The 27,403-nt window shown below is 44.9% G+C and overlaps 1 protein-coding gene across 1 annotated transcript in view; it reads right to left on the bottom strand.

The window, feature by feature from the left end:
• The window catches only part of ASIC2 (acid sensing ion channel subunit 2), a 1,423,043-nt gene that overhangs the window by 1,029,697 nt on the left and 365,943 nt on the right, over nucleotides 1-27,403 (bottom strand). The gene's annotated exons all lie outside the window — the stretch shown is intronic.

The following is a 27,403-nucleotide window of genomic DNA, read 5'->3' as shown; positions in this document are numbered from 1 at the left end:
ATTTTAATGAAGGTTAGATCATCAACATTTTGGGTAGCCAGACGAGTCCTTTTTTTGGTCAGTAATGAACCAGCAGCACTGAATACTCTTTCTGATAGCACACTAGCTGCTGGGCAAGCGAGCTCCTGCAATGCATATTCGGACAATTCAGGCCAGGTGTCTATTTTGGATGCCCAGTAATCAAATGGGAATGACGGGTGAGGGAGAACATCGATAGGGGAGGAAAAATAGTTAGTAACCATACTGGACAAATGATGTCTCCTGTCACTTTGAATTGATGCTGCAGTACCTGTCCTGTCTGCGGTCATTGGGAAATCACTCCACAACCTGGTCAGAAAACCCCTCTGTCCAACGCCACTTCTGATTTGTGCACCTCTAACACCTCTGCCCTGTTGCCCCCTGCAGCTCGTGTGAGAACCATCATCGGCGCTGTGTGCTGGGAATGCCTGAATCAAACGGTCAACAAGAGTTGCTTGTTTGGTTGCCAATATTTGTTCAAGGTTTTCATGTGGCATGAGGTTTTGCAGTTTCCCCTTATAGCGTGGATCCAGGAGGCAGGCCAACCAGTAATCGTCATCGGTCATCATTTTTATAATGCGGGTGTCCCTTTTTAGGATACGCAAGGCATAATCCGCCATGTGGGCCAATGTTCCAATTGTCAATTCACTGCTTGTGCTGGGTTGAGGAGCACTTTTGGGCAAATCAACGTCACTTGCCTCCCTCAAAAACCCTGAACCTGGCCTTGCAACGCCACCAGTTTCTATTGCCCCCTGAGAAGCTTCCTCATCCAAAAAATACTCATCCCCATCATCCTCCTCGTCCTCCTCCTCTTCGCCCGCCACCTCGTCCAGTAGACTTCCCTGACCAGACAATGGCTGACTATCATCATGGATTCCCTCGTCCTCGGCTGCAGACGCCTGCTCTTTTATGTGCGTCAAACTTTGCATCAGCAGATGCATTAGGGGGATGCTCATGCTTATTATGGAGTTGTCTGCACTAACCAGCCATGTGCATTCCTCAAAACACTGAAGGACTTGACACAGGCCTTGGAACTTCGACCACTGCACATCTGACAACTCCATGTCTGCCATCCAACTGCCTGCCCGTGTATGTGTATCCTCCCAAAAATACATAACAGCACGCCTCTGTTCGCACAGTCTCTGAAGCATGTGCAGTGTGGAGTTCCACCTTGTTGCAACGTCGATGATTAGGCGATGCTGGGGAAGGTTCAAAGATCGCTGATGGTTCTGCATACGGCTGGAGAGTACCAGCGAACTGCAGATGTGCGAGCAAAGTCTGTGCACCTTCAGGAGCAGGTCGGGTAACCCCGGATAACTTTTCAGGAAGCACTGAACCACCAGGTTTAAAGTGTGAGCCAGGCAAGGAATGTGTTTCAGTTGTGAAAGGGCTATGGCAGCCATAAAATTCCTTCAGTTATCACTTACTACCTTGCCTGCCTCAAGATGTACACTGCCCAGCCATGACTGAGTTTCTTGCTGCAAGAACTCAGACAAAACTTCCGCGGTGTGTATATTGTCGCCCAAACACTTCATTGCCAATACAGCCTGCTGACGCTTGCCACTAGCTGTTCCATAATGGGACACCTCATGTGCAACAGTGGCAGCTGCGGATGGAGTGGTCGTGCGACTGCGGTCTGTGGACGAGCTCTCGCTTCTGCTGGAGGACGAGGAGGAGGAGGGGGGCGAATGCCTACAGCCAACTGTTTCCTAGACCGTGGGCTAGGCAGAACTGTCCCAATATCGCTGTCCCCTGTGGACCCTGCATCCACCTCATTAACCCAGTGTGCCGTGATGGACACGTAACGCCCCTGGCCATGCCTACTGGTCCATGCATCTGTTGTCAGGTGCACCTTTCTACTCACAGATTGCCTGAATGCATGGACAATGCGGTCTTTTACATGCTGGTGGAGGGCTGAGATGGCTTTTCTCGAAAAGAAGTGTCGACTGGGTAGCTTGTAACGTGGTACAGCGTAGTCCATCAGGGCTTTGAAAGCTTTGCTTTCAACTAACCGGTAGGGCATCATCTCTAACGAGATTAGTCTAGCAATGTGGGCGTTCAAACCCTGTGTACGCGGATGAGAGAATGAGTACTTCCTTTTCCTAACGAGAGTTTCTTGTAGGGTGAGCTGGACTGGAGAGCTGCATATGGTGGAACTAGTGGGGATGCTGGTGGACATGGCAGACTGAGAGAGGGTTGGTAATGGTATTCTAGCTGTTGGCCTATATACAGTGTTTCCTACCAAGAACCTGGTGATTCCCTGACTGCTTTGGCCTTGCGACGAAACCTCCACATTTGCTGCAGGTGGTTTGGTAAACGGTGGGCTTATAGTGAGGAAAGGGATGTAGCGTTGCTGACTAGCTTCATTGTGAGAGGGTGCAACAACATTAAGGGACGTTTGGTAGTTAGTCCAGGCTTGCAAGTGCATGGTGGTTAAATGTCTACGCATGCAACTTGTATTTAGATTTTTAACATTCTGACCTCTGCTGAAGGTCATTGAGCATTTCTTACAGATGACTTTGCACTGATCGTTTGGATCTTGGTTAAAAAAATGCCAGACTGCACTCTTCCTACTATAGGATACCTTTTCATGCATTGCACACTGAGCTACTTTAACCGGATGGCCACACTGTCCTACAACTGTTTTTGGTTTTGCCACACGTTTTTGGCCAGATATGGGCCTGCCAGATGGAACCTGTTGCAATGTTGATGCCTGCTGCGGCTCCTCCTCCTCTGCTTCAGAGCTACTGCCGGCTGCACTCTGTTCCCCCAATGGCTGCCAATCGGGGTCAACAACTGGGTCATCTATGACCTTCTCTTCTATGTCCTGTGCACCTTCCTCTGTGTCACCGTGTAAGCCGGTGCTATAGCGTTCGTGATGGGGCTCCATAGTCTCATCTGGGTCAGATTCTGGATCAGTACACTGCGAGGGCAATGTTGTGATCTGAGTCAAAGGAACAGCATAATAATCTGGCTGTGGCTGTGCATCTGTGCACTCCATATCCGATTCATCTTGTAATGGGCATGGCCTGTTAACAATTTCCCTTTCTAACCCAGGAACGGTATGTGTAAAGAGCTCCATGGAGTAACCCGTTGTGTCGCCTGACGCATCCTTCTCTGTTGTTCTGGGTGAAGAACGCAAGGAAGCGACTTGTCCCTGACCGGGAACATCCACTGACGACGCGCTGCTTATACATTTTGCACTTTCCAAAGAGGAGGCAAAAGAGCTAGAGGCAGAGTCAACAAGGAAAGCCAAAACTTGTTCCTGCTGCTCCGGCTTTAAAAGCGGTTTTCCTACTCCCAGAAAATTGAGCGTTCGAGGCCTTGTGTAGCCAGACGATGACGGTGGCTGAACAACTCGAGACTTAGGTGCTATATTGCTTTTCCCATGACCACCTGATGCTCCACCACCACTACCATCATTACCAGCTGGCAATGAACGCCCATGGCCACGACCTCTTCCACCAGACTTCCTCATTCTTGGAAATATGTAACCAAACTAACAAACGGTATTTTGTAAAACCAGTTACAAGGTGGACGCAAAATTGTTGTGAATTTAAATCTCCCTTTATAGGTGTGTGAGACTGCAGGGAAAATCAGGCCCACTGTATTACAGTACACAGTTTCAGTGGCAGACAGTGGCTGACAGATATGCCACTAACAGGACTGACGCAGATGCACACACTGGAAATAAAAATCTGCTCTTTTTTTTATATGGAAGACTAGTGAATAAATCTGGCCCACTGTATTACAGTATATTTTCTGTGGCAGAAAATGACAGACAGATACCACAGACTGGACTGGCACAGATGCACAGATTTGCCAATATTAATCTCCCCTTTTTGTTTTTAATATGGAAGACTAGTGAATAAATCTGGCCCACTGTTTTACAATATTGTTTCTGTGGCACAAAATGACTGACAGATACAACAGACTGGACTGGCACAGATGCACTGATTGGCCATATAAATCTCCCTTTTTAGGTGTGGGACAGTGCAGAAAAATACAGGCAGCAAGTATGGCAGGCAGCAATAAAAAGGACTGCTGCACACAAAAGTGTGGACAAACAAACAAGATAGCTGTGCAGAAAGGAAGGAACAACAGGATTTGTGCTTTGAAAAAAGCAGTTGGTTTGAACAGCGGCGTACAAACAAGAGGCAGCCTCTAGCCTCCACTGTCCATGCAAGGAAAAGGTGGTGTTGGACAGTGGAAATCGCTACAGCACAAGCGGTTTGGGGGTTTATATTCCCTGCCTAATGCTATCCCTGCTTTTGACAAAGTGGCAGCAACCTCTCCCTATGCTCAGATCAGCAGCAGTAAGATGGCGGTCGGCGTGCACGCCCCTTTATAGCCCCTGTGATGCCGCAGAAAGCAAGCCAATCACTGTAATGCCCTTCTCTAAGATGGTGGGGATTGAGACCTATGTCATCACGCTGCCCACACTCTGCATCCACCTTCATTGGCTGAGAAATGGCGCTGAACGCGTCATATGAAACGTGACTTTGGCGCGAAGGTCGCGTACCGCATGGCCGATCCCACGCTGGGAACGGATCGGGTTTCATGAAACCTGACTTTGCCAAAAGTCGGCGACTTATGAAAATGACCGATCCGTTTCGCTCAACCCTAGTTACTACCAAACCCTTTCACAAAAGTGAACTACATATGTATTGAGAAAGGGATGAACCTGAAACATGTTAATTATAGCTACGTGAAGTATTACGATACATGTGTCGCTTGACATCAAAAAAGCCTTCGACTCTATTTCTTGGTCTTATCTGTTTGCGGTCCTGCAAAGATGGGGTATCCCTAATCACTTCCTCTCATGGATTCACGCCCTCTATAGTTCCCCTTCGGCATATGTACGGTACAATGGCTTCTCCTCCACACGCTTCCCTATTCATAGAGGCACTCGCCAAGGCTGTCCTTTATCACCCTTATTATTTCTTTTAGCTTTTGAGCCTCTAGCGATACACCTTCGACTTAATTCATCCATCCAGGGAGTTACTATAGCATCAGTCCCCCATAAACTTTTTTTGTTCGCTGACGATATGCTGCTTCTTCTAACAACTCCTCGGTCATTCCTCCCAGCCTTACTTCAAACTCTTAACAATTTTGAACACATTTAAGGTTTACAAATTAATCCCTCTAAATCTTATGCCATGAATATAACTCTCCCTCCCTCTACTATCGCACAACTAAAACAAGATTTTCGTTCCAGTGGGCCACTAATCGCTTGGACTACTCGGGAGTGAAACTCACTCCAGACTACAACTCATTATACACAGCTAATTACCCTCATATGCTCCGCAAAATTCGATTAATACTTCAGTCATGGGGCAAACTTCATCTCTCCTGGCTCGGCCGAGTGCGTGCATTAAAGATGACTATTCTCCCTAAACTGCTTTACCTATTTTGGGTCCTGCCAGTCTCGGTTCCTACTCAATACCTTAAAATAACCCAGCGAGCAATTAATACCTTTGTTTGGAGGGGCAGCCTCACCAGGGTTAATAGAGCCACTCTTTACCGTCACCGTCTAGGGGGGGTTGGGGGCCCCAAACCTCTCGAAATATTATCAAGCAGCCCAACTAGGTAAGCTAACATTATACCATGCCTATTTCGAATCCCCCCTCTGGCTCGCCCTAGAAGCCTCTGAACTACACTCGACTACCCTCGATACAATACTGTGGACTCTCCCAACGCAGCGCAGAGAAATCACTAACCCTATAATGGTTAATTTACTTAGAATTTGGGACTCATTAAAATATTCTTCACAGTTAATATCATCATTTCTGCCTTTGGCCCCCCTGTGGGGTAATACCCAGTTCCTCCCAGGCGTGGATTCTCTCAGGGACTTCCGTTTATGGGTGGCTGCGGGAATAATGAGAGTTCACCATCTCTTCAACATAGATGGGATTATTCCATTCTCTGTTTTGAGCGAAAAACATCATCTCCCACCTAGAGAAATATTTCGCTATTTACAAATTAAAAATTTTGTTCAATCTTTGCTAAAAAAAACTCTACCCCTCCTTATTCCTTCACCCCCTTTGAACAGCGATGCCGCCAAAACCCACGTGCTCCAGGCATCATATTTCTTCTCTATTCACACATTAACTCATCAACCCACAGGCGATGCCTAGGCTATACTTCTCGCTGGGAGTCCGATATTGGTTCAACCCTGACAGACTCAGAGTGGACCCAGATTTGGTCCTCCTCCACTGGAGGAATGCTAAACACCCTCATGCTAGAAACTAATTATAAAGTGCTGACTAGATGGTACTTGACCCTGGCCAGGGTAGCAAAGGCAGTCGCCAACTACTCCCCAAACTGTTTTCGAGGTTGTAACTCCAAAGGAGATATGCTTCATATCTGGTGGCTATGCCCAACTGTACGTAGGTTTTGGACCAGAGTATACTACTTGATTCTCTCTATAACGAATGTTAACCTTAGGAAAAACCCCTGGGAAACTCTACTAAATAAGCATATCCCCAATATTCCTAGATATTCCAGAGACCTTATCGCATTTATATTTTTAGCAGCTAAACAAACTATAGCTTCGGCTTGGAAAAAAACAAACTTGGACCTCTCGGGAGTGTAATCTCTCCTTTCATGGAACATGGTAAACGAAAAATTATCAGCCATACTCACAGACAAAGTGGACAAGTTCGAACTTATTTGGCTCCCATGGACGGAATATGCAAACCATACCCCCTTCGCTATAACGGTATCTCGGTTGTCCAACCTTAGTTCTCAGGCTTCCGATTGAATTACCCAACACGGAATGGATTTAATATAATTTCTTCTCGGGTATCCCCTCCCCCCTCCTCCCCCAACCCTCGTCCCCCACCTTGCTGTTTTTGTTTTGTCTTGTTTTATGGTTATTGTCCATTTGCCAGAACATTAATGAAGGACAGTTATCTCTTCTTTGTTGTACAATGTAACAAATGAATATACCGTTGTTCTTTCTCTTTCTGTATCATATTTGCAAATTTCAATAAAAACTTATTGTTTAAAAAAAAAAGTATTACGACACATGGAACCACTCCTTTTTCACAGCAGTGCTGTCTACCAGAAGGTCAATCTCCTACTTCTCCTCAATCTTAAGAAAGTAGGAAGAGGAGAAGTCCAGCACTCCAATTACAGACTATAAAAGCGTGTGTTAACTTTAGGATCATAAATAAAGCAAAACAATGAACTCCAAGTTTAATTCCAAAGTGTTTCAATCTTACTGACTTAATCATGGCTATACCATTGATCTTGATTTAAAGAAATGGTCTATCTACTATATAATTGTCTGTTGGTCACTTCCGTCTGTCTATCTGTCAGTCTGTCATGGACATCCCAAGTCGCTGATTGGTCGCGGTCAAACGGCCACGACCAATCAGCGATGGGCACAGTGCTGCCGCGAAATGGCCGCTCCCTACTCCCCTGCCGTCAGTGCCCGCTCCATACTCCCCTCCAGTCAGCGCTCACACAGGGTTAATGGCAGCGTTAACGGACCACGTTATGCCGTGGTGTAACGCACTCCGTTAACGCTGCTATTAACCCTGTGTGACCAACTTTTTACTATTGATGCTGCCTATGCAGCATCAATAGTAAAAAGATTTAATGTTAAAAATAATTAAAAAATAAAAAATCATTATATACTCACCTTCTGTTGGCCCCCGGATCCAGCCCATGCCTTTCCCATTACTCGCGACGGTCTAGTCCATGCATTGCAGTCTCGCGAGATGATGACAAAGCGGTCTCGCGAGACTGCTACGTCATCATCTCGCGAGACCGCAATGCACTCTTGGGACCGGAGCGTTGCGAGGAGCATCGGTAAATGCCTGGGCTGGATCCGGGGCCGACGGAAGGTGGGTATATAACTATTTTTTATTTTAATTCTTTTTTTAACAGGGATATGGTGCCCACATTGCTATATACTAAGTGGGATGTGTTAGATACTATGTGGGCTGTGCTATATACTGCATGGGCTGTGTTAGATACTGCGTGGGCTGTGTTATATACTACATCTCTGTGCTATATACTATGTGGGCTGCGCTATATGCTACGTGGCTGTGGTATATATTACATGGCTGGGCAATATACTACATTGCTGTGCTCTATACTACGTGGCAGTGTTATATACTACGTGGCTGTGTAATATACTATGTGGCTGTGCAATATTTTACATGGCTGTGCAATATACTATGTGGCTGTGCAATATATTACGTGGCTGGGCAATATACTATGTGTCTGTGCTATATACTACATGTCTGTGCTATATACTACATGGCTGGGCAATATACTATGTGGCTGGGCAATATATTACGTGGCTGGGCAATATAGTACGTGGCTGGGCAATATACTACATGTCTGTGCTGCTGTATATACTACATGTCTGTGCTATATACTACATGGCTGGGCAATATACTACGTGGCTGGGCAATATACTACGTGGCTGGCCAATATACTACGTGGCTGGACAATTTACTACGTGTCTGTGCTATTTACTATGTGGGCTGTGCTATATACTACGTGGCTGGGCAATATACTACGTGGCTGTGCTATATACTAAGTGGCTGTGTTATATACTACGTGGGCTGTTATATACTATGTGGGCTGTGTTATACGCTACTTGGCTGTGCTGTATTTCTCTGCTGTATCTGTGCATCATGAATCGTGGTATATGTTAAAGAGGGGGGCCCACTGAGACTCTTTCGCCCGGGGCCCTCAAAAACCTGGAGCCGGCCCTGGCTTCACTGATTGGTCACGCCTGGCCGCGAACAATCAGCGACAGTCGCAGTCCGCCTGCGAATTGGCACGGAATTTGAACCACACTTCGCTAATTGGTCGCGGCCGGCCGAATCCTTTGTATAAATTGCATTATTCTGAAAACTTCATAAATAAACTACATACATATTCTAGAATACCCGATGCATTGGAATCGGGCCACCATCTAGTACATACATATACATATATATTAGAAATGTTTTTTTTTCCTCCCATATTATCTGATAACATACAGGTATAAAAGATTATATCTGTAACAGAACCAATTTCCCCATTCAGGCATGTCCAAATACTTTCTTCAGGGACTATGCCGCTTAGCTTTTTTTTCTTGCAACAAATAAAATGGAAAGTCTTGCTGCACTTTCAGTGACTTTTCAGAATATGTTATGTTCTGTATGTGTAAATGAGGAATAAAACTATTTCTGGCCATTATATCACTTGTATCCTGCATTTTTTTTACAGCGGTTCTCTCTGTATTAGAAGCCTCTGCATTCTCAGTGGATTCTCTACCTTTTCTCCCCCACCAACATTTCCTCCCCTCTCCATAGGCTTCTTTTTATATGCACGGTAAACAGATATATTGACGGATTTAGATGGTTTATGAAAGTGAATTATCAATACAGGAGAAGAAAATAAGTCTGATAAGTAGAGTAAAAAGTGTACTTATCTGATAATATATATTACAAACGTTTTTATCTTCAGTTGTACAATTGATTTACAAAAAAAGAAAAGAAAAGAAAAATTACTGTTGGAAGTGTTCTTTACCAGTATGATAAGTAGTCTAGAAATAACTAGGTTTAGATTTGTTCTAGTATTTTTCTGCATCGTTGTCTTTAGGGGTGAGTGAACCCAAATTGTAAAGTTTGGGGTTCATACCGGACACCGAGACCCGGTGCAATGCAGCTTGAGACCCAACAGTGGCTGCTGCTCCAGTCTGTGGATACACTGGAAGACCGAGTCAGGGATCATCTTGAGACCTGCATTTGGATTACAGCAGACCAATTTGGATATTTTTTTAAACTAATAGGTGAAAGAGAAAAATTGTCGGGGTGTGATTTTTACAAATAAAGTACTTTTGTGTGTGTTTATTTTTTTAGACTACTGAGTTAGTAATGTCTGATAGATGCCTCTCCATTAATAACCAGTGAGCTTGATGTCAGCGGACATTACATAGCTGACATCAATCCTAAAAAGTATTACCCCAATCAAAACAATCGGAAAAGCAAAGGCTAAGCACAAGAACTGGTGCATCTAATGGATGTGCCATTTCTGGGGTGGCTGAGGGCTGGTCTTGTAAGGATGGGAATAAGTCAATATACATAGACCTTCCCAGCCTATTAATATCAGGCCCCAGCTGTCTGCTTTGACTTAGCTGGTTACTAAAAATAGGGGGAACCCCACTCCCATTATTAATAACTAGCTAAGGCAAAGCAGACAGCTGGGGACTGAAAATAATAGGTCCATGAATATTGTCACTGCCCAGTGACTTATTATGATAAGACAAGCTTATCGCTGTTTTCTTTCCTTTTGCTGGTTATTAAAAATGGGGAGGGTCATGTCATTTTTTTCATTTTTTTTATTTATTAACAAATGCAGTAAACTACACACACAGGGCAGTACTTCTCTCCTCCACTTAAACCTCTGCCTCCTGGTTCAAGATAATTTTAAGTAATTTCCCTGTCCACATTTGTTTGCAGGACAAATGTCCTTTTCTGACCCCCATTTTGCTTTCTTTTTTAGTCCCATAACCCTTACTATGACCTTACTACTACAGTCATTTTACAGCACAAACGTTCAGGTCCCCATTGACTTTTATGGCATTCAGTCCGGGGTCAAATTTTGGTCAAGTTCTGGTACCCGAATCAAACTTTGGACTAAAGTTCTTCCGAACCCAACGAATCTGATTTTCCACGGGTTTGCTCATCTTTAGTTGCCATGGCTAAATCTCCATACTAGTGTCCATTTCATTTATTGCTTAAAGAGTAACCATAGTTTTACTTGTTAATTCACAAATCAATAGTACAAATGAATATAAGCAATTTTGTAATATATTTATCAGAAAATTTGCTTTTTTCTCCTCCTGGACTGATCATTCAGTCTTACTCCATGGGCAAAATCTGTAATTGTTGTATTCAAGTTTTCCCATTACTGAGATAAAAAATGACAGTTAGTGCTTTTAACTTTCTATGGAGGAAGGAAGAGCTAAAAGCAAACACAGACGTTCTGCTGCAAGTTCCATCTAACTTTATGAGCACCAACTGTCATCTCCTATTTCAGTAGAAAAATCTGTATAAATAAAAGACCAATATTACCCATGATTTTAGACTTTTTTAGATCATTCCAGGAGAAAAAGTGGATTTCTCTGATAAGATAGATTACAAAGTTTATTATTTTCACATGTACTATTGATTTATAAAAAAAAATATAGAGCTAAGTTACTCTTTAATAATTTTATAAAACATGAAAATTAACATAAAATTCAATTTCCTAACAATAACAACACATAGCATTCAAGGCATGAAAAACAGGGGCCAGGCATAATTGTTGAATCTGAGAAAAGGTCAAACTGTCAAAGATTTAGACAAATGGCAAGAAGACATTTTTACTTGACTACAAATGTGGAATGTGGAAACAATTTTATCTGAAATTGATAATTTTAGACAGAATTTTAAATGAAAGGTTAAACGGTCATTTAGAAAAACAACCCAAAGACAACGAAGATTGACTAATAAATCCATGTTTGGTGCACTGCTGACTAAACTATTTGATATAAAAGATTACAAAATCCCATCCACATGTAACATAAAATAATCCACACAGAAATCAGAACATAATGTGGATTTTCCAGTTTGAAATGAACGTTCTTGAGTTGAAAAAATGTGGATTTTCCGCCCCGACTTCTGCCTTTGCAAAGTACATGTATTATAAAGGGATAAGTCTGCGGTATATCCATAGTTCAATTTGCCTCAAAATACGCATGTAACACAAGACTTTGCAACAAAATCACTATGGATTTGCTGCAGATTTGTCTAAAATGATCCTAATAGTTTACTGCATTAGAAACTTTGAATGTGACAGGTTTACATTGAGAAGTCTGGACATGTATGATACAATTTTGCTCCAGCCATGGATTTATATATTTAGAATCTGACTAGTCTCAAAGTTATAGTGCTTTTTATGCACATGCTTGTCCACACAAACTGTACATGCAACTAATATCTACACTGCAGAGAAATCGAATCTATTCATCACATATGTCTGAACGTATTTCTTAACTCCTGCCCTGGTAAATAGGTTACAGTTAATGCTGGACGCTGTCAGGTTGTGGGAGTTTAGCTCTTAGGGTACGTCACACATAACGATATCGTTAACGATATCGCTGCTTTTTGTGACGTAGCAACGATATTGTTAACTAAATCGTTATGTGTGACAGCGACCAACGATCAGGCCCCTGCTGGGAGATTGTTGGTCGCTGGGGAAAGTCCAGCACTTTATTTTGTCGCTGGATCTCCCGCTGACATCGCTGAATCGGCGTGTGTGACGCCGATTCAGCGATGTCGTCACTGGTAACCAGGGTAAACATCGGGTTACTAAGCGCAGGGCCGCGCTTGGTAACCCGATGTTTACCCTGGTTACCGTTGTAAATGTAAAAAAAAAACACTACATACTTACATTCCCGGTGTCTGGTCAGGTCCCTCGCCTTCAGCTTCCCGCACTGACTGGTGAGCGCCGGCCAGCCGTAAAGCAGAGCACAGCCGTGACATCACCGCTGTACTTTACGGCCAGCGCTCAGTCAGTGCTGGAAGCTGAAGGCGAGGGACCTGACCAGACACCGGGAATGTAAGTATGTAGTGTTTGTTTTTTTACATTTACAACGGTAACCAGGGTAAACATCGGGTTACTAAGCGCGGCCCTGCGCTTAGTAACCCGATGTTTACCCTGGTTACCCGGGGACTTCAGGATCGTTGGTCGCTGGAGATCTGTCTGTGTGACAGCTCTCCAGCGAATAAACAGCGACGCTGCAGCGATCGACATCGTTGTCGGTATCGCTGCAGCGTCGCTTAGTGTGATGGTACCTTTAGATTACTGAAACTAGTTCTCTGGTCTTTCATGTATACAGTGGCTGATGAAAGTATTCACCCTCCTTGACATGTTTCGTGTCTTGCTACCTCACAATCTGGAATTTCACTGTTTTTTTTTTAAGGTTTGCAAGTAAAGAGCATGCCTACAAATGTGAACATTTGGCTTTCTTTTTATTGCGGAGGAAATCACAAATAGGACGAAATAACTTGAACCTTCCGTGTGCATAACCCCCTACTTTATAGACCCTCGGCAATTACAGCTGCAAATCGCTTTGGATAAGTCTCTATCAGCTTTCCACATCTAGCCACTGGGTTTTTTTTGCCCATTCCTCAAGGCAAAATTGTTCCAGCTTGTTCACGTTAGATGGATTCCTCTGGTGAATACCAATCTTCAAGTCTGACCACAGATTCTCAATTGGATTAACGTCTGGGCTTTGACTAGGCCACTTGAAAACATTTACACACTTCCCCTGAAACCACTCAAGTGTTGCTTTAGCAGTGTGCTTTGGGTCATTGACTTGTTGGAAGGTGAACCTCCGTCCCAGTCTAAAATCACTGACAGAGTGAAACAGGTTTAGCTCAAGAACATCCCTGTATTTTGTACCGTCCATCTTTCCCTTGACTGAGACAATTTTCCCTGTCCCTACTGCCAAAAAGTATCTCAACAGAATGTTCCTGCCACCCCCACTAAGTGTTTCACTGTGGGGATGGTGCTCTTGGGGTGATGAGCTGTGGTGGTTTGATGCCAGACATAGCATTTACCTTGATGGACAAAAAGTTCAATTTTGGCCTCATCTGACCATAGTACCATCCTTTATACATTCCACTAAGGGAATGTGCACACATTGCGGATTCCATTGCGGATTTTTCCGCACGGATTCTACAAAATCCGCAGGTAAAATGACCTGCGTTTTATCTGCGGATTCCGGTGGGTTTTCTGCGGATGTTGTGCGGATTTTGCCTGCGTTTTTACACCTGTGGATTCCTATTATATGGAATAGGTGTAAAACACTGCCGATTCTGCACAAAGAATTGACATGCTGCGGAAAATAAACCGCTGCGTTTCTGCGTGGAATTTTCCGCAGCATGTGCACAGCAGATTTGGTTTTCCATAGTTTTACATGGTACTGTACACCGCATGGAAAACTGCTGCGGATCGGCAGGGCCAAATCTGCTGCGGATCCGCAGGACCAAATCTGCTGCGGATCCGCAGCCAAATCTGCAACGTGTGCACATACCCTTAAGGCTAACTCTATGGAGTGTGTCGTATTGTGGTCGTATGGACAGATACTCTAGTCTTTAGTTGGGAACTCTGCAGCTCCTTCAGGGTTACATTTGGCTTGTGTGCTGCATCTCTGATTAATGCCCTCCTTGCCCAAGCTGAAATAACGGATTTGATAGTGCTTCCGGGATCATAAAAGACTGGATTTTTTTTTTTATAACCCAACCCTGACTTTTATTCCTCAACAACTTTGACTCTGACTTGTTTGGTTAGTGGTGCCTCTTGCTTAATGGTGTTGAAGCCTTTGTGGCCTTTTAGAAAAGTTGTGAATATACTAACAGACCATGTGACATTTAGATTGCAAACAGATGGACTTCCTTTCACTAAGCATGGAAAATATGAAGATTAGGGCTCACACCAGAAATTTTAGGGGCTTCATTGCAAGAAAGATGAATACATATGCACATGCCAATTTTTATTTATTTCATCAGATAAATTGTATTTATACCTATATTTTTCCCACTTCACTATACCAACTTAGACTAGTTAGTGCTGATGCATCACATACAAATTGGATTAAAAAATATTTAAATGCTGGTTGTAATGTAACAAAATAAGTAAAAAGTTAAGGGGGTAAATGCTTTTGCAAACCACTGTACTTGTGTTTTTCTGCAGCGAGCTGGTAGGTAATTAGCTGTCTGCTGGGAGCAATGGGTGGAGCTCCTTTATATATTAACCCCGTCTGACAGTCTCTAGCTGCCACTTATTAGTTTATAATCAGCTAGGACTTATGTTTCTTGGCAGTGAATATTCTTTAATAGTGGGCATAGTAGCCGCTGCTGACAGCTTCCTGCAGCTTCCAGGCGATCACGTGTGCCCACTACTAAGTCCAGGATCACACATGCGAGAAACACGGTCAAGTCTCGCAACTTAATTTTAATTTATTTTTAATACCTGGCCCTGCTGCCTGCACTCCGGAGCAGAGCATGCAGCTCCATGTATTGCTATGCAGCCGCATGCTCCGCTCAGGAGTGCAGGCGGCAGGGCCAGGTATTAACATGCGAGACTAGGCCATGTTTCTCGCATTTGTGATCCTGGCCTAAAGGGAATGAATATTCACTCCCATAGGCATGGGGAACAGTGAATACTCATTCTCTGTCCTAGGACCCTTACTCTTCTCAATCTATACACTTGGCCTGGGACAACTCATAAGGTCCTTATGGCTTCCTGTACCATCTATATGCTGATGACTCTCAGATCAACCTCTCTGGCCCAGATGTCACCTCTCTGCTCTCCAAAATCCCAGAGTGTCTATCAGCCATATCCTCCTTCTTCTCCTCTCGCTAACTCAAGCTCAATGTGGACAAATCTGAACTCATTATCTTTCCTCCATCATGCATATCTTCCCTACCTGTTCTATCTATCAAAATAAATGAAATCACACTTTCCCCTGTCCCCAAAATCCGCTGCCTTGGAGTAACCCTTGACTCTGCCCTGTCCTTCAAACCGCACATCCAAGCTCTCGCCACCTCCTGCCGCCTCCAGCTCAAAAATATTTCCAGAATCCGTCCTTTCCTCAACCCGCACTCTACCAAAATGCTCGTGCATGCCCTAGTCATCTCCCGCCTCAACTACTGCAACATCCTCCTCTGTGGCCTACCTTCTAATACTCTCGCACCCCTCCAGTCCATCCTTAACTCTGCTGCTCAACTAATTAATCTCTCTCCTTGCTACACTTCTGCTTACCCTCTTTGCAAATCCCTTAACTGGCTCCCAATTTCCCAGCGTATCCAGTTTAAATTACTAACACTGACCTACTAAGCCATCCATAACCTTTCTCCTCTTTATATTTACATACTAATCTCTCAATATCTTCCCTCAGGTAATCTCCGGTCCTCCCAAGACCTCCTCCTCTCCTCCACGCTTATTCGCTCCTGACCCAATCGCCTCCAAGACTTCTCCCGAATATCACCCATCCTCTGGAATTCTGTGCCCCAACACGTCCGGTTATTCACCACTTTTGTATCCTTCAAAAGAAACCTGAAAACCCACCTCTTCAAAGAAGCTTACAGCCTGTAAAGACTACACAGCCACCTCAACACCATCAGAGCTACTGCAACCCTCCATCTACTGACTCCTTCCCCATAATCCTGTAGAATGTAAGCCCGCAAGGGCAGGGTCCTCTTCCCTCGGTACCAGTCTGTCATTGTTAGTTTTCTTTAATGTAAGTGATAATTGCATTTTGATGTAACCCCCTCTCATGTTCAGAACCATGGAATTAATGGTGCTATATAAATAAATAATAATAATAATATTTCTCTTAATAACGGACACACGTAATCGCCCCGCCGCTGCAGGAAGCCTGCAGCTGTGCTTACTGTGCCTGTTGTTAAATATCAATCAATGAATATTCACTACTCCCTGATCCTATGGGAGTGAAAATTCCTTACATTTAGTGGCAGATACATATGATTGCCCAGCAGCTGCAGGAAGTCAGCGGCTGGGAGATCATGTGTGCCTGCTATTAACCCCTTCCCGACCTTTGACGCCACGTAGGCGTCATGAAAGTCGGTGCCAATCCGACCCATGACGCCTATGTGGCGTCATGGAAAGATCGCGTCCCTGCAGGCCGGGTGAAAGGGTTAACTCCCATTTCACCCGATCTGCAGGGACAGGGGGAGTGGTAGTTTAGCCCAGGGGGGGTGGCTTCACCCCCCCGTGGCTACGATCGCTCTGATTGGCTGTTGAAAGTGAAACTGCCAATCAGAGCGATTTGTAATATTTCACCTATTATAACGGGTGAAATATTACAATCCAGCCATGGCCGATGCTGCAATATCATCGGCCATGGCTGGAAATACTAATGTGCCCCCACCCCACCCCACCGATCGCCCCCCCAGCCCCCCGATCTGGCCGGTCCTCTGCTCCGGCTCCCCTCCGTCCAGTGCTCCGCTCCCCCCCGTGCTTTTGTCCGCTCCCCCCGTGCTCCAATCACCCCCCGTGCTCCAATCACCCCCCTTGCACTCCGATCCACCCCCCCGGTGCTCCGTTCCACCCCCCCGTGCTCCATTCCAGCCCCCCCGTGCTCCGTTCCACGCCCCCCGTGCTCCGTTCCACCCCTCCCGCGCTCCGATTCCCCCCCCGTGCTCCGATCCCCCCCCCCGTGGTCCTCCCCCCACCCCATCATACTTACCGATCCAGCCGGGGTCCCGTCCGTCTTCTCCCTGGGCGCCGCCATCTTCCAAAATGGCGGGCGCATGCGCAGTACGCCCGCCAAATCTGCCGGCCAGCAGATTCGTTCCAAAGTGCATTTTGATCACTGAGATAGATTATATCTCAGTGATCAAAATAAAAAAAATAATAAATGACCCCCCCCCCTTTGTCACCCCCATAGGTAGGGACAATAAAAAAATAAAGAAAATTTTTTTTTTCCACTAATGTTAGAATAGGGTTAGGGGTAGGGTTAGGGTTAGGGGTAGGGTTAGGGGTAGGGTTAGGGGTAGGGTTAGGGGTAGGGTTAGGGTTAGGGGTAGGGTTAGGGGTAGGGTTAGGGTAGGGTTAGGGTTAGGGGTAGGGTTAGGGGTAGGGTTAGGGGTAGGGTTAGGGTTTCGGTATGTGCACACGTATTCTGTTCCTCTGCGGATTTTTCCGCTGCGGATTTGATAAATCCGCAGTGCTAAACCGCTGCGGATTTATGGCGGATTTACCGCGTTTTTTTCTGCGCATTTCACTGCGGTTTTACAACTGCGATTTTCTATTGGAGCAGTTGTAAAACCGCTGCGGAATCCGCACAAAGAAGTGACATGCTGCGGAATGTAAACCGCTGCGTTTCCGTGCAGTTTTTCCGCAGCATGTGTGCAGCGATTTTTGTTTCCCGTAGGTTTACATTGAACTGTAAACTCATGGGAAACTGCTGCGGATCTGCAGCGTTTTCCGCAACGTGTGCACATACCTTTAGAATTAGGCTATGTGCACACTGTGCGGATTTGGCTGCGGATTGGCCGCTGCGGATTCGCAGCAGTGTTCCATCAGGTTTACAGTACCATGTAAACATATGAAAAACCAAATCCGCTGTGCCCATGGTGCGGAAAATACTGCGCGGAAACGCTGCGTTGTATTTTCCGCAGCATGTCAATTCTTTGTGCGGATTCCGCAGCGTTTTACACCTGTTCCTCAATAGGAATCCGCAGGTGAAATCCGCACAAAAAACACTGGAAATCCGCGGAAAATCCGCAGGTAAAACGCAGTGCCTTTTACCCGCGGATTTTTCAAAAATGGTGCGGAAATATCTCACACGAATCCGCAACGTGGGCACATAGCCTTAGGGTTAGGGTTGGAATTAGGGTTGTGGTTAGGGTTGTGATTAGGGTTATGGCTACAGTTGGGATTAGGGTTAGAGGTGTGGGGGGGTTAGTGTTGGAGTTAGAATTGAGGGGTTACCACTGTTTAGGCACATCAGGGGTCTCCAAACGCAACATGGCACCACCATTGATTCCAGCCAATCTCGTATTCAAAAAGTCAAATGGTGCTCCCTCACTTCCGAGCCCTGACGTGTGCCCAAACAGTGGTTTACCCCCACATATGGGGTACCAGCATACTCAGGACAAACTGCGCAACAATTACTGGGGTCCAATTTCTCCTGTTACCCTTGTGAATCTAAAAAAATGCTTGCTAAAACATAATTTTTGAGGAAAGAAAAATGATTTTTTATTTTCACGCCTCTGCGTTGTAAACGTCTGTGAAGCACTTGGGGGTTCAAAGTGCTCACCACATATCTAGATAAGTTCCTTGGGGGGTCTAGTTTCTAAAATGGGGTCACTTGTGGGGGTTTCTACTGTTTAGGCACACCAGGGGCTCTGCAAACGCAACGTGACACCCGCAGACCATTCCATCAAAGTCTGCATTTCAAAAGTCACTACTTCCCTTCTGAGCCCCGACGTGTGCCCAAACAGTGGTTTACCCCCACTCATGGGGTATCAGCGTACTCAGGAGAAACTGGACAACAACTTTTGGGGTCCAATTTCTCCTGTAACCCTTGGGAAAATAAAAAATTCTGGGCTAAATAATTATTTTTGAGGAAAGAAAACGTATTTATTATTTTCACGGCTCTGCATTATAAACTTCTATGAAGCACTTGGGGGTTCAAAGTGCTCACCACACATCTAGATAAGTTCCTTTCGGGGTCTAGTTTCCAAAATGGGGTCACTTGTGGGGGGTTTCTACTGTTTAGCCACATCAGGGGCTCTGCAAACGCAACGTGACGCCCACAGAGCATTCCATCAAAGTCTGCATTTCAAAACGTCACTACTTCACTTCCGAGCCCCGGCATGTGCCCAAACAGTGATTTACCCCAACATATGGGGTATCAGCGTACTCAGGAGAAACTGGACAACAACTTTTGGGGTCAAATTTCTCCTGTTACCCTTGGGAAAATAAAAAATTGCAGGCTAAAAGATCATTTTTGAGAAAATATTTTTTTTTTTTTTTCATGGCTCTGCGTTATAAACTTCTGTGAAGCACTTGGGGGTTCAAAGTCCTCACCACACATCTAGATTAGTTCCTTTGGGGGTCTAGTTTCCAAAATGGTGTCATTTCTGGGGAATCTCCAATGTTTAGGCACACAGGGGCTCTCCAAACGTGACATGGTGTCCGCTAATGATTGGAGCTAATTTTCCATTTAAAAAGCCAAATGGCGTGCCATCCCTTCCGAGCCCTGCCGTGCGCCCAAACAGTGGTTTACCCTCACATATGGGGTATCAGCGTACTCAAGACAAACTGGACAACAATATTTGGGGTCCAATTTCTCCTATTATCCTTGGCAAAATAGGAAATTCCAGGCTAAAAAATCATTTTTGAGGAAAGAAAAATTATTTTTTATTTTCATGGCTCTGCGTTATAAACTTCTGTGAAGCACCTGGGGGTTTAAAGTGCTCAATATGCATCTAGATAAGTTCCTTGGGGGGTCTAGTTTCCAAAATGGGGTCACTTGTGGGGGAGCTCCAATGTTTAGGCACACAGGGGCTCTCCAAACACGACATGGTGTCCGCTAACAATTGGAGCTAATTTTCCATTCAAAAAGTCAAATGGCGCGCCTTCCCTTCCGAGCCCTGCCGAGTGCCCAAACAGTGGTTTACCCCCACATATGAGGTATCGACGTACTCGGGAGAAATTGCCCAACAAATTTTATGATCCATTTTATCCTACTTCCCATGTGAAAATGAAAAAATTGAGGCGAAAAGAATTTTTTTGTGAAAAAAAAGTACTTTTTCATTTTTACAGATCAATTTGTGAAGCACCTGAGGGTTTAAAGTGCTCAATATGCATCTAGATAAGTTCCTTGGGGGGTCTAGTTTCCAAAATGGGGTCACTTGTGGGGGAGCGCCAATGTTTAGGCACACAGGAGCTATCCAAACGCGACATGGTGTCCGCTAACGATGGAAATAATTTTTCATTCAAAAAGTCAAATGGCGCTCCTTCCCTTCCGAGCCTTACCATGTGCCCAAACAGTGGTTTACCCCCACATGTGAGGCATTGGTGTACTCAGGAGAAATTGCCCAACACATTTTAGGATCCATTTTATCCTGTTGCCCATGTGAAAATGAAAAAATTGAGGCTAAAAAATTTTTTTGTGAAAAAAAAGTACTTTTTCATTTTTACGGATCAATTTGTGAAGCACCTGGGGGTTTAAAGTGCTCACTATGCATCTAGATAAGTTCCTTGGGGCGTCTAGTTTCCAAAATGGGGTCACTTGTGGGGGAGCTCCAATTTTTAGGCACACGGGGGCTCTCCAAACGTGACATGGTGTACGCTAAAGAGTGGAGCCAATTTTTGATTCAAAAAGTCAAATGGCGCTCCTTCCCTTCCAAGCCCTGCCGTGCGCCCAAACAGTGGTTTCCCCCCACATATGAGGTATCAGCGTACTCAGGACAAATTGGACAACAACTTTTGTGGTTCAGTTTCTCCTTTTACCATTGGGAAAATAAAAAAATTGTTGCTAAAAGATAATTTTTGTGACTAAAAAGTTAAATGTTCATTTTTTCCTTCCATGTTGTTTCTGCTGCTGTGAAGCACCTGAAGGGTTAATAAACTTCTTGAATGTGGTTTTGAGTACCTTGAGGGGTGCAGTTTTTAGAATGGTGTCACTTTTGGGTATTTTCAGCCATATAGACCCCTCAAACTGACTTCAAATGTGAGGTGGTCCCTAAAAAAAATGGTTTTGTAAATTTCGTTGTAAAAATGACAAATCGCTGGTGAAATTTTAACCCTTATAACTTCCTAACAAAAAAAATGTTGTTTCCAAAATTGTGCTGATGTAAAGTATACATGTGGGAAATGTTATTTATTAACTATTTTGTGTCACATATCTCTCTGGTTTAACAGAATAAAAATTCAAAATGTGAAAATTGCGAAATTTTCAAAATTTTCGCCAAATTTCCGTTTTTATCACAAATAAACGCAGAATTTATTGACCTAAATTTACCACTAACATGAAGCCCAATATGTCACGAAAAAACAATCTCAGAACCGCTAGGATCCGTTGAAGCGTTCCTGAGTTATTACCTCATAAAGGGACACTGGTCAGAATTGCAAAAAACGGCAAGGTCTTTAAGGTCAAAATAGGCTGGGTCATGAAGGGGTTAAAGAAAATGAATATTCACTGCATCTCACACCCATAGTCCCTCCTACATCTCAGTGCTGGCTTCAGTGCATAGAGGTGGGAGGGACGTTTGCCGTGGGCAGCAGTGAATATTCATTTCTTTTTAGCAGTGGGCACAGGTGTTAGCCAGCAGCCGTCTCCTGCCTCCTTTGACCCACTGCTCCGCATCTGCTGCTCCCCCACCTCCCCATTCACAGGCATGTAAATCTGAACTATAAGACACATCCCCATTTTCCTCCAAACTTTTGGAGGAAAAAAGTGCATCTTACAGTCTTAAAAATATGGTAAACTGATTTTCTCCTGGGAACTGCACTTTCAGTTAGGGTACAGTCACACAGTGGCATTTTGATCGCTACGACGGCACGATCCGTGACGCTCCAGCATCGTAACAATATCGCTCCAGCGTCGTAGACTGCTGTCACACTTTGCAATGTACGACGCTGGAGCGATAATTTCATGACGTATGTGCGATGTAGAAGCCGTTGGTTACTATGCGCACATCGTATACAATATCGTGCACATCTTTGTTACACCATGCGATCATGCCGCCACAGCGGGACACTAGACGACGAAAGAAAGTTTCAAACGATCTGCTACAACGTACGATTCTCAGCGGGGTCCCTGATCGCAGGAGCGTGTCAGACACAGCGAGATCGCTGGAACGTCACGGATATATCGCTGGAACGTCACAAATCGTGCCATCGTAGAGATCAAAATGCCACTGTGAGACGGTACCCTCAGGCGGCTTGGCAGCATTTTAATGAAATTGAACTGCAGATTAAAGGTACCTTCACACATAACGATATCGTTAACGATATCGTTGTTTTTTGTGACGTAGCAACGATATCGTTAAGGAAATCGTTATGTGTGACAGCGACCAACGATCAGGCCCCTGCTGGGAGATCGTTGGTCGCTGAACAAAGTCCAGAACTTTATTTCGTCGCTGGATCTCCCGTGGACATCGCTGGATCGGCGTGTGTGACACCGATCCAGCGATGTCTTCACTGGTAACCAGGGTAAACATCGGGTAACTAAGCGCAGGGCCGCGCTTAGTAACCCGATGTTTACCCTGGTTACCAGCGTAAAAGTAAAAAAAAACAAACACTACATACTTACCTACCGCTGTCTGTCCCCGGCGCTGTGCTCTGCACTCCTTCTGTACTGGCTGTGAGCGTCGGTCAGCCGGAAAGCACAGCGGTGACGTCACCGCTCTGCTTTCCGGCCGCTGTGCTCACAGCCAGTACAGGAGGAGTGCAGAGCACAGCGCCGGAGACAGACAGCGGTAGGTAAGTATGTAGTGTTTGTTTTTTTTTACTTTTACGCTGGTAACCAGGGTAAACATCGGGTTACTAAGCGCGGCCCTGCGCTTAGTAACCCGATGTTTACCCTGGTTACCCGGGGACTTCGGGATCGTTGGTCGCTGGAGAGCTGTCTGTGTGACAGCTCTCCAGCGACCAAACAGCGACGCTGCAGCGATCCGGATCGTTGTCGGTATCGCTGCAGCGTCGCTTAATGTGAAGGGGCCTTAACCCTATATATACAAGTAAATAGTGTTTTTCAAGGTAACAAGTTGCATTTAAAGTCAAGTATTATACTATCAGTTGCCCAATGCAAAGTGTTATTAATTTCGACACTATGGCAGTTTACTGCATATAGTATGGATAAAAGTCTGAACAATCTATGGTTATTGTGCCAATTTTCACTTATTACACCTCTTTCTTTGTAAAACTTGGAAGCTAGCAGCTCAATCAAACACATCATAACTAAGGGAGTGGACATTTCTATTGCCAAAGGTTAAAGAATTAGCCATGAGTATGTCCAAAAATGGTGTTATTGGATAAAGTAGCAACATTGAACAATGTGTTGCCGCCATAACTCATGATAGTGGTTGTCCAATCACCCTTAGTATTCCAAAATGATGCTTGTAGAGGAAAGGTAAAGATTTCAGAGAATGGAAACCACAGTTCCTCTGATAAAAAGCACTGTCTGTATTTAGATTTTCTTATTTTAGCTTTATGTAAACTAAAACAGAGAGACTGAAATGTTTTATGTGAATCAAAAGCCTAACATTTAAATATGAGACAATGCAGGAATTACAATGACAATTAGAACTGGGAGAGTCATAATAATCCTCTAAGGAACAAAATAGGGAGTTTAATCTTAGATTCAAGTAACAGATCTGTAATTACAGCAAATCTGAGTGTTATTTCTGAATTTATGAAGCAGGCGTTGTCCCCTGTTCTTATAAGTTGTCATTGCGTTCACTGTCTCCCCAAGAGATGTGAGGAAACAGTTTAGTAAACTATAGAGTTGAGCGACCTTGACCTTTTTAGAGTCGAGCCGGGTTTCGCGAAACCCGACTATCTCAAAAGTCGGGTCGAGTGAAATCGGCCGATTATGACGTAAAGTCGGGATCGACCGAAACACGAAACCCAATGCAAATCAATGGGGCAGCATAGTCGGCAGTGAGTGGGGGCCAGGAAAACACCTAGAGTGCCCATTTTAATGTCAAAACCATCCATTCTTCTTAATGAAGCTTGTCAAGCGTAATTTACCTTATAATAATTGGAAGGCATTTGAAATTGGGGGTCATTTGGCTAAAGTTGTGGTGGGTAGGGCTGGTTCAAGTAATTAGTGGGCCCAGGAAATCTGGACCACGTCACGGCAGTGGAGCAGGGAGAGGTAAGTATTTCAACTTTGCAAGTGCTGTGAACCTGAGCAAGCAGGGGGGGCCCACTCGTTGGCATTGGCACTGGCACAGGGCCCCTCAAAGTACAGCGGTGTGTTTGCATGGCGGGGGCACCTCCCACCGGCAGCAACACTTTTGCGTACTATGAGAGGCCCTGTGCCAGTGACGTCGCCAACTAGTATTCCTCCCCCCCACCTGATGAAGGAACCTGCACTTTCATCTGCACCTTCCTCTTTGTCCCCGTGTAAGGTGGTATGGTATGCGGGAAGAGCAACCTGACTTTCAGCAGGGTCACAATGTTGTTGTGTAGCGTGCACGGGGAATGTAGCGTTATGGGTCAATGTACCAGCAGACTCATCTATCACTGGCTGGGCAATGGGCAGGATGAGGAGGAAACACAGATATAGGCCCAAAGAATAAAGTTGGCTAAATGCAGTTCAAAATTGGTAACACAGGAATAACCAGGGGGCATTGCAGTGGAGGACAACTGGAATGAGAGGCTGACACAGAGAGTAGGCCCAAATCAGTAAGTAGTCGAAATGCAGTTCAAAATTGTAGTAGTAAACAGGCGGCACAGCTTTGTTCAGTGGAGGAGAACAGCAAGGAGTGGCAGACACCGATAGTAGGCCCCAACCCAACTAGTAGGCAAAATGCAGTCTAACATTAACAACTACTTAACGAGCGCCTGAAAACGGAATTTCAGGACAGGAAACCAGGAGAACAGCAAGGAGTGGCAGACACCGATAGTAGGCCCCAAACCAACTAGTACGCCAAATGCAGTTGTTCCGTTTAACCACAATTTAATGAGAGCCTGAAGATAGAAGTTCAGGAAAGGCAACCTGGAGAACACCTTGGAGTGGAACACACCATCTCTCTACACCCCATACCCAATTTGTAGGCCTAATGCAGTGTAGTTTCCAAGAACTACTAAACGAGAGCGGGAAGATCGAAGCTCAGGAAAGGCAACCTGGAGAACACCTTGGAGTGGAACACACCATCTCTCTACACCCCATACCCAATTTGTGGGCCTAATGCAGTGTAGTTTCCAACAACTACTAAACGAGAGCATGAAGATCGAAGCATTGGCGAGGAAACCTGGGGAACACCTTGGAGTGGAACACACCATCTCTCTACACCCCATACCCAATTTGTAGGCCTAATGCAGTGTAGTTTCCAAGAACTACTAAACGAGAGCCGGAAGATCGAAGCTCAGGAAAGGCAACCTGGAAAACACCTTGGAGTGGAACACACCATCTCTCTACACCCCATACCCAATTTGTAGGCCTAATGCAGCGTAGTTTCCAACAACTACTAAACGAGAGCATGATGATCGAAGCATTGGCGAGGAAACCTGGGGAACACCTTGGAGTGGAACACACCATCTCTCTACAGTGGAACACACCATCTCTCTACACCCCATACCCAATTTGTAGGCCTAATGCAGCGTAGTTTCCAACAACTACTAGACGAGAGCCGGAAGATCGAAGCTCAGGAAAGGCAACCTGGGGAACACCTTGGAGTGGAACACACCATCTCTCTACACCCCATACCCAATTTGTAGGCCCAATGCAGCGTAGTTTCCAACAACTACTAAACGAGAGCCGGAAGATCGAAGCTCAGGAAAGGCAACCTGGGGAACACCTTGGAGTGTAACAAACCCTCTCTCTACACCACGGAAGTGCTGATTCTTAGGAAGGAAGGCTGTCGGAAAGAAGCAGGGCGCGTCCGAGGGTGATTATATTCTTATTAGGTATATACTCACCCTCGGACGCGCCCTGCTTCTTTATTTGTAATGAATGTTTATTTGCAATGTGGTTTTGACTTACTCTATTTTTTTGGTAAATAATGATTTTATTATTTTCATTGTTTTGCATCTTCTTGGCAATAATATAAAGAAGACGCGACAGGACAACACTCGGTGGATGCCATATCTGTGTTTAAAATTGAAAAAACCTTTCAGTTAACTACTTGCAGGAGAAAGTTATTGTAGCTGGTGGACATTTTTAGTACTGTACCAGATTTTTGTTGTATGTGTTTATTTTTAATGTTAAAATGTCTGCATTTGATATCTCTCCAGTATTTTCTTTTTTATAAGCAAAATACTTATTTTTATATTTTCTGATGTTGGTTCCAGGGGTACACGGGTGTCATGATCCCAATGGCAGGGGATCACTAAAGGACAAGCACAGATACAAACAAGCTCTAGGGCGATGGAACCTGAGCTGACCGCGACCCTGAACCTAACACACAAATAAAAGTAGCCGGGGAACGTGCCTACGATGATCCTAGACGTCTCGCTCCAGCCGAAGATCTAACTACCCCTATTAGAAGAAACACAGACCCCTCTTGCCTCCAGAGAAATACCCCACAGAAATAGCAGCCCCCCACATATAATGACGGTGAAATGAGAGGAAAGCACATACGCAGTATGAAAACAGTTTCAGCAAAATGAGGCCCGCTAAAGCTAGATAGCAGAGGATACAAAAGTGAACTGCGCGGTCAGCGAAAAACCCTTCAAAAAACCATCCTGAAATTACTTGAACTCATGTGCCAACTCATGGTACATGAGGAGCAATTTCAGCCCACTAGAGCAACCAGCAGCAGAGAATCACATATCTGCAGGCTGGACTAAAAACCAAATAAAGCAAAACACCAAAACAGGAAAATCCAAACTTAGCTTGACCAGAAGGTTCTAGGAGCAGGGAGCAGAGGTAACAAGACACACTGGATACATTGATAACCGGCGAGGAAATGCCAGCAAAGCCAGGTTAAATAGGAAACTCCCATATCCTGATGGAACAGGTGGAACCCAGAGACCCAGGAAAGACAAGTCACCCAGTACCATCAGTAACCACCAGAGGGAGCCCAAAAACAGAACTCACAACAGTACCCCCCCCTTGAGGAGGGGTCACCGAACCCTCACGAGAACCACCAGGGCGACCAGGATGAGCCCTATGAAAAGC

Source organism: Ranitomeya imitator, chromosome 2 (genome assembly GCF_032444005.1).
Source record: "Ranitomeya imitator isolate aRanImi1 chromosome 2, aRanImi1.pri, whole genome shotgun sequence".
NCBI classification, from domain to species: Eukaryota; Metazoa; Chordata; class Amphibia; order Anura; family Dendrobatidae; genus Ranitomeya; species Ranitomeya imitator.
This window is presented reverse-complemented; position numbering and strand designations above follow the sequence as displayed.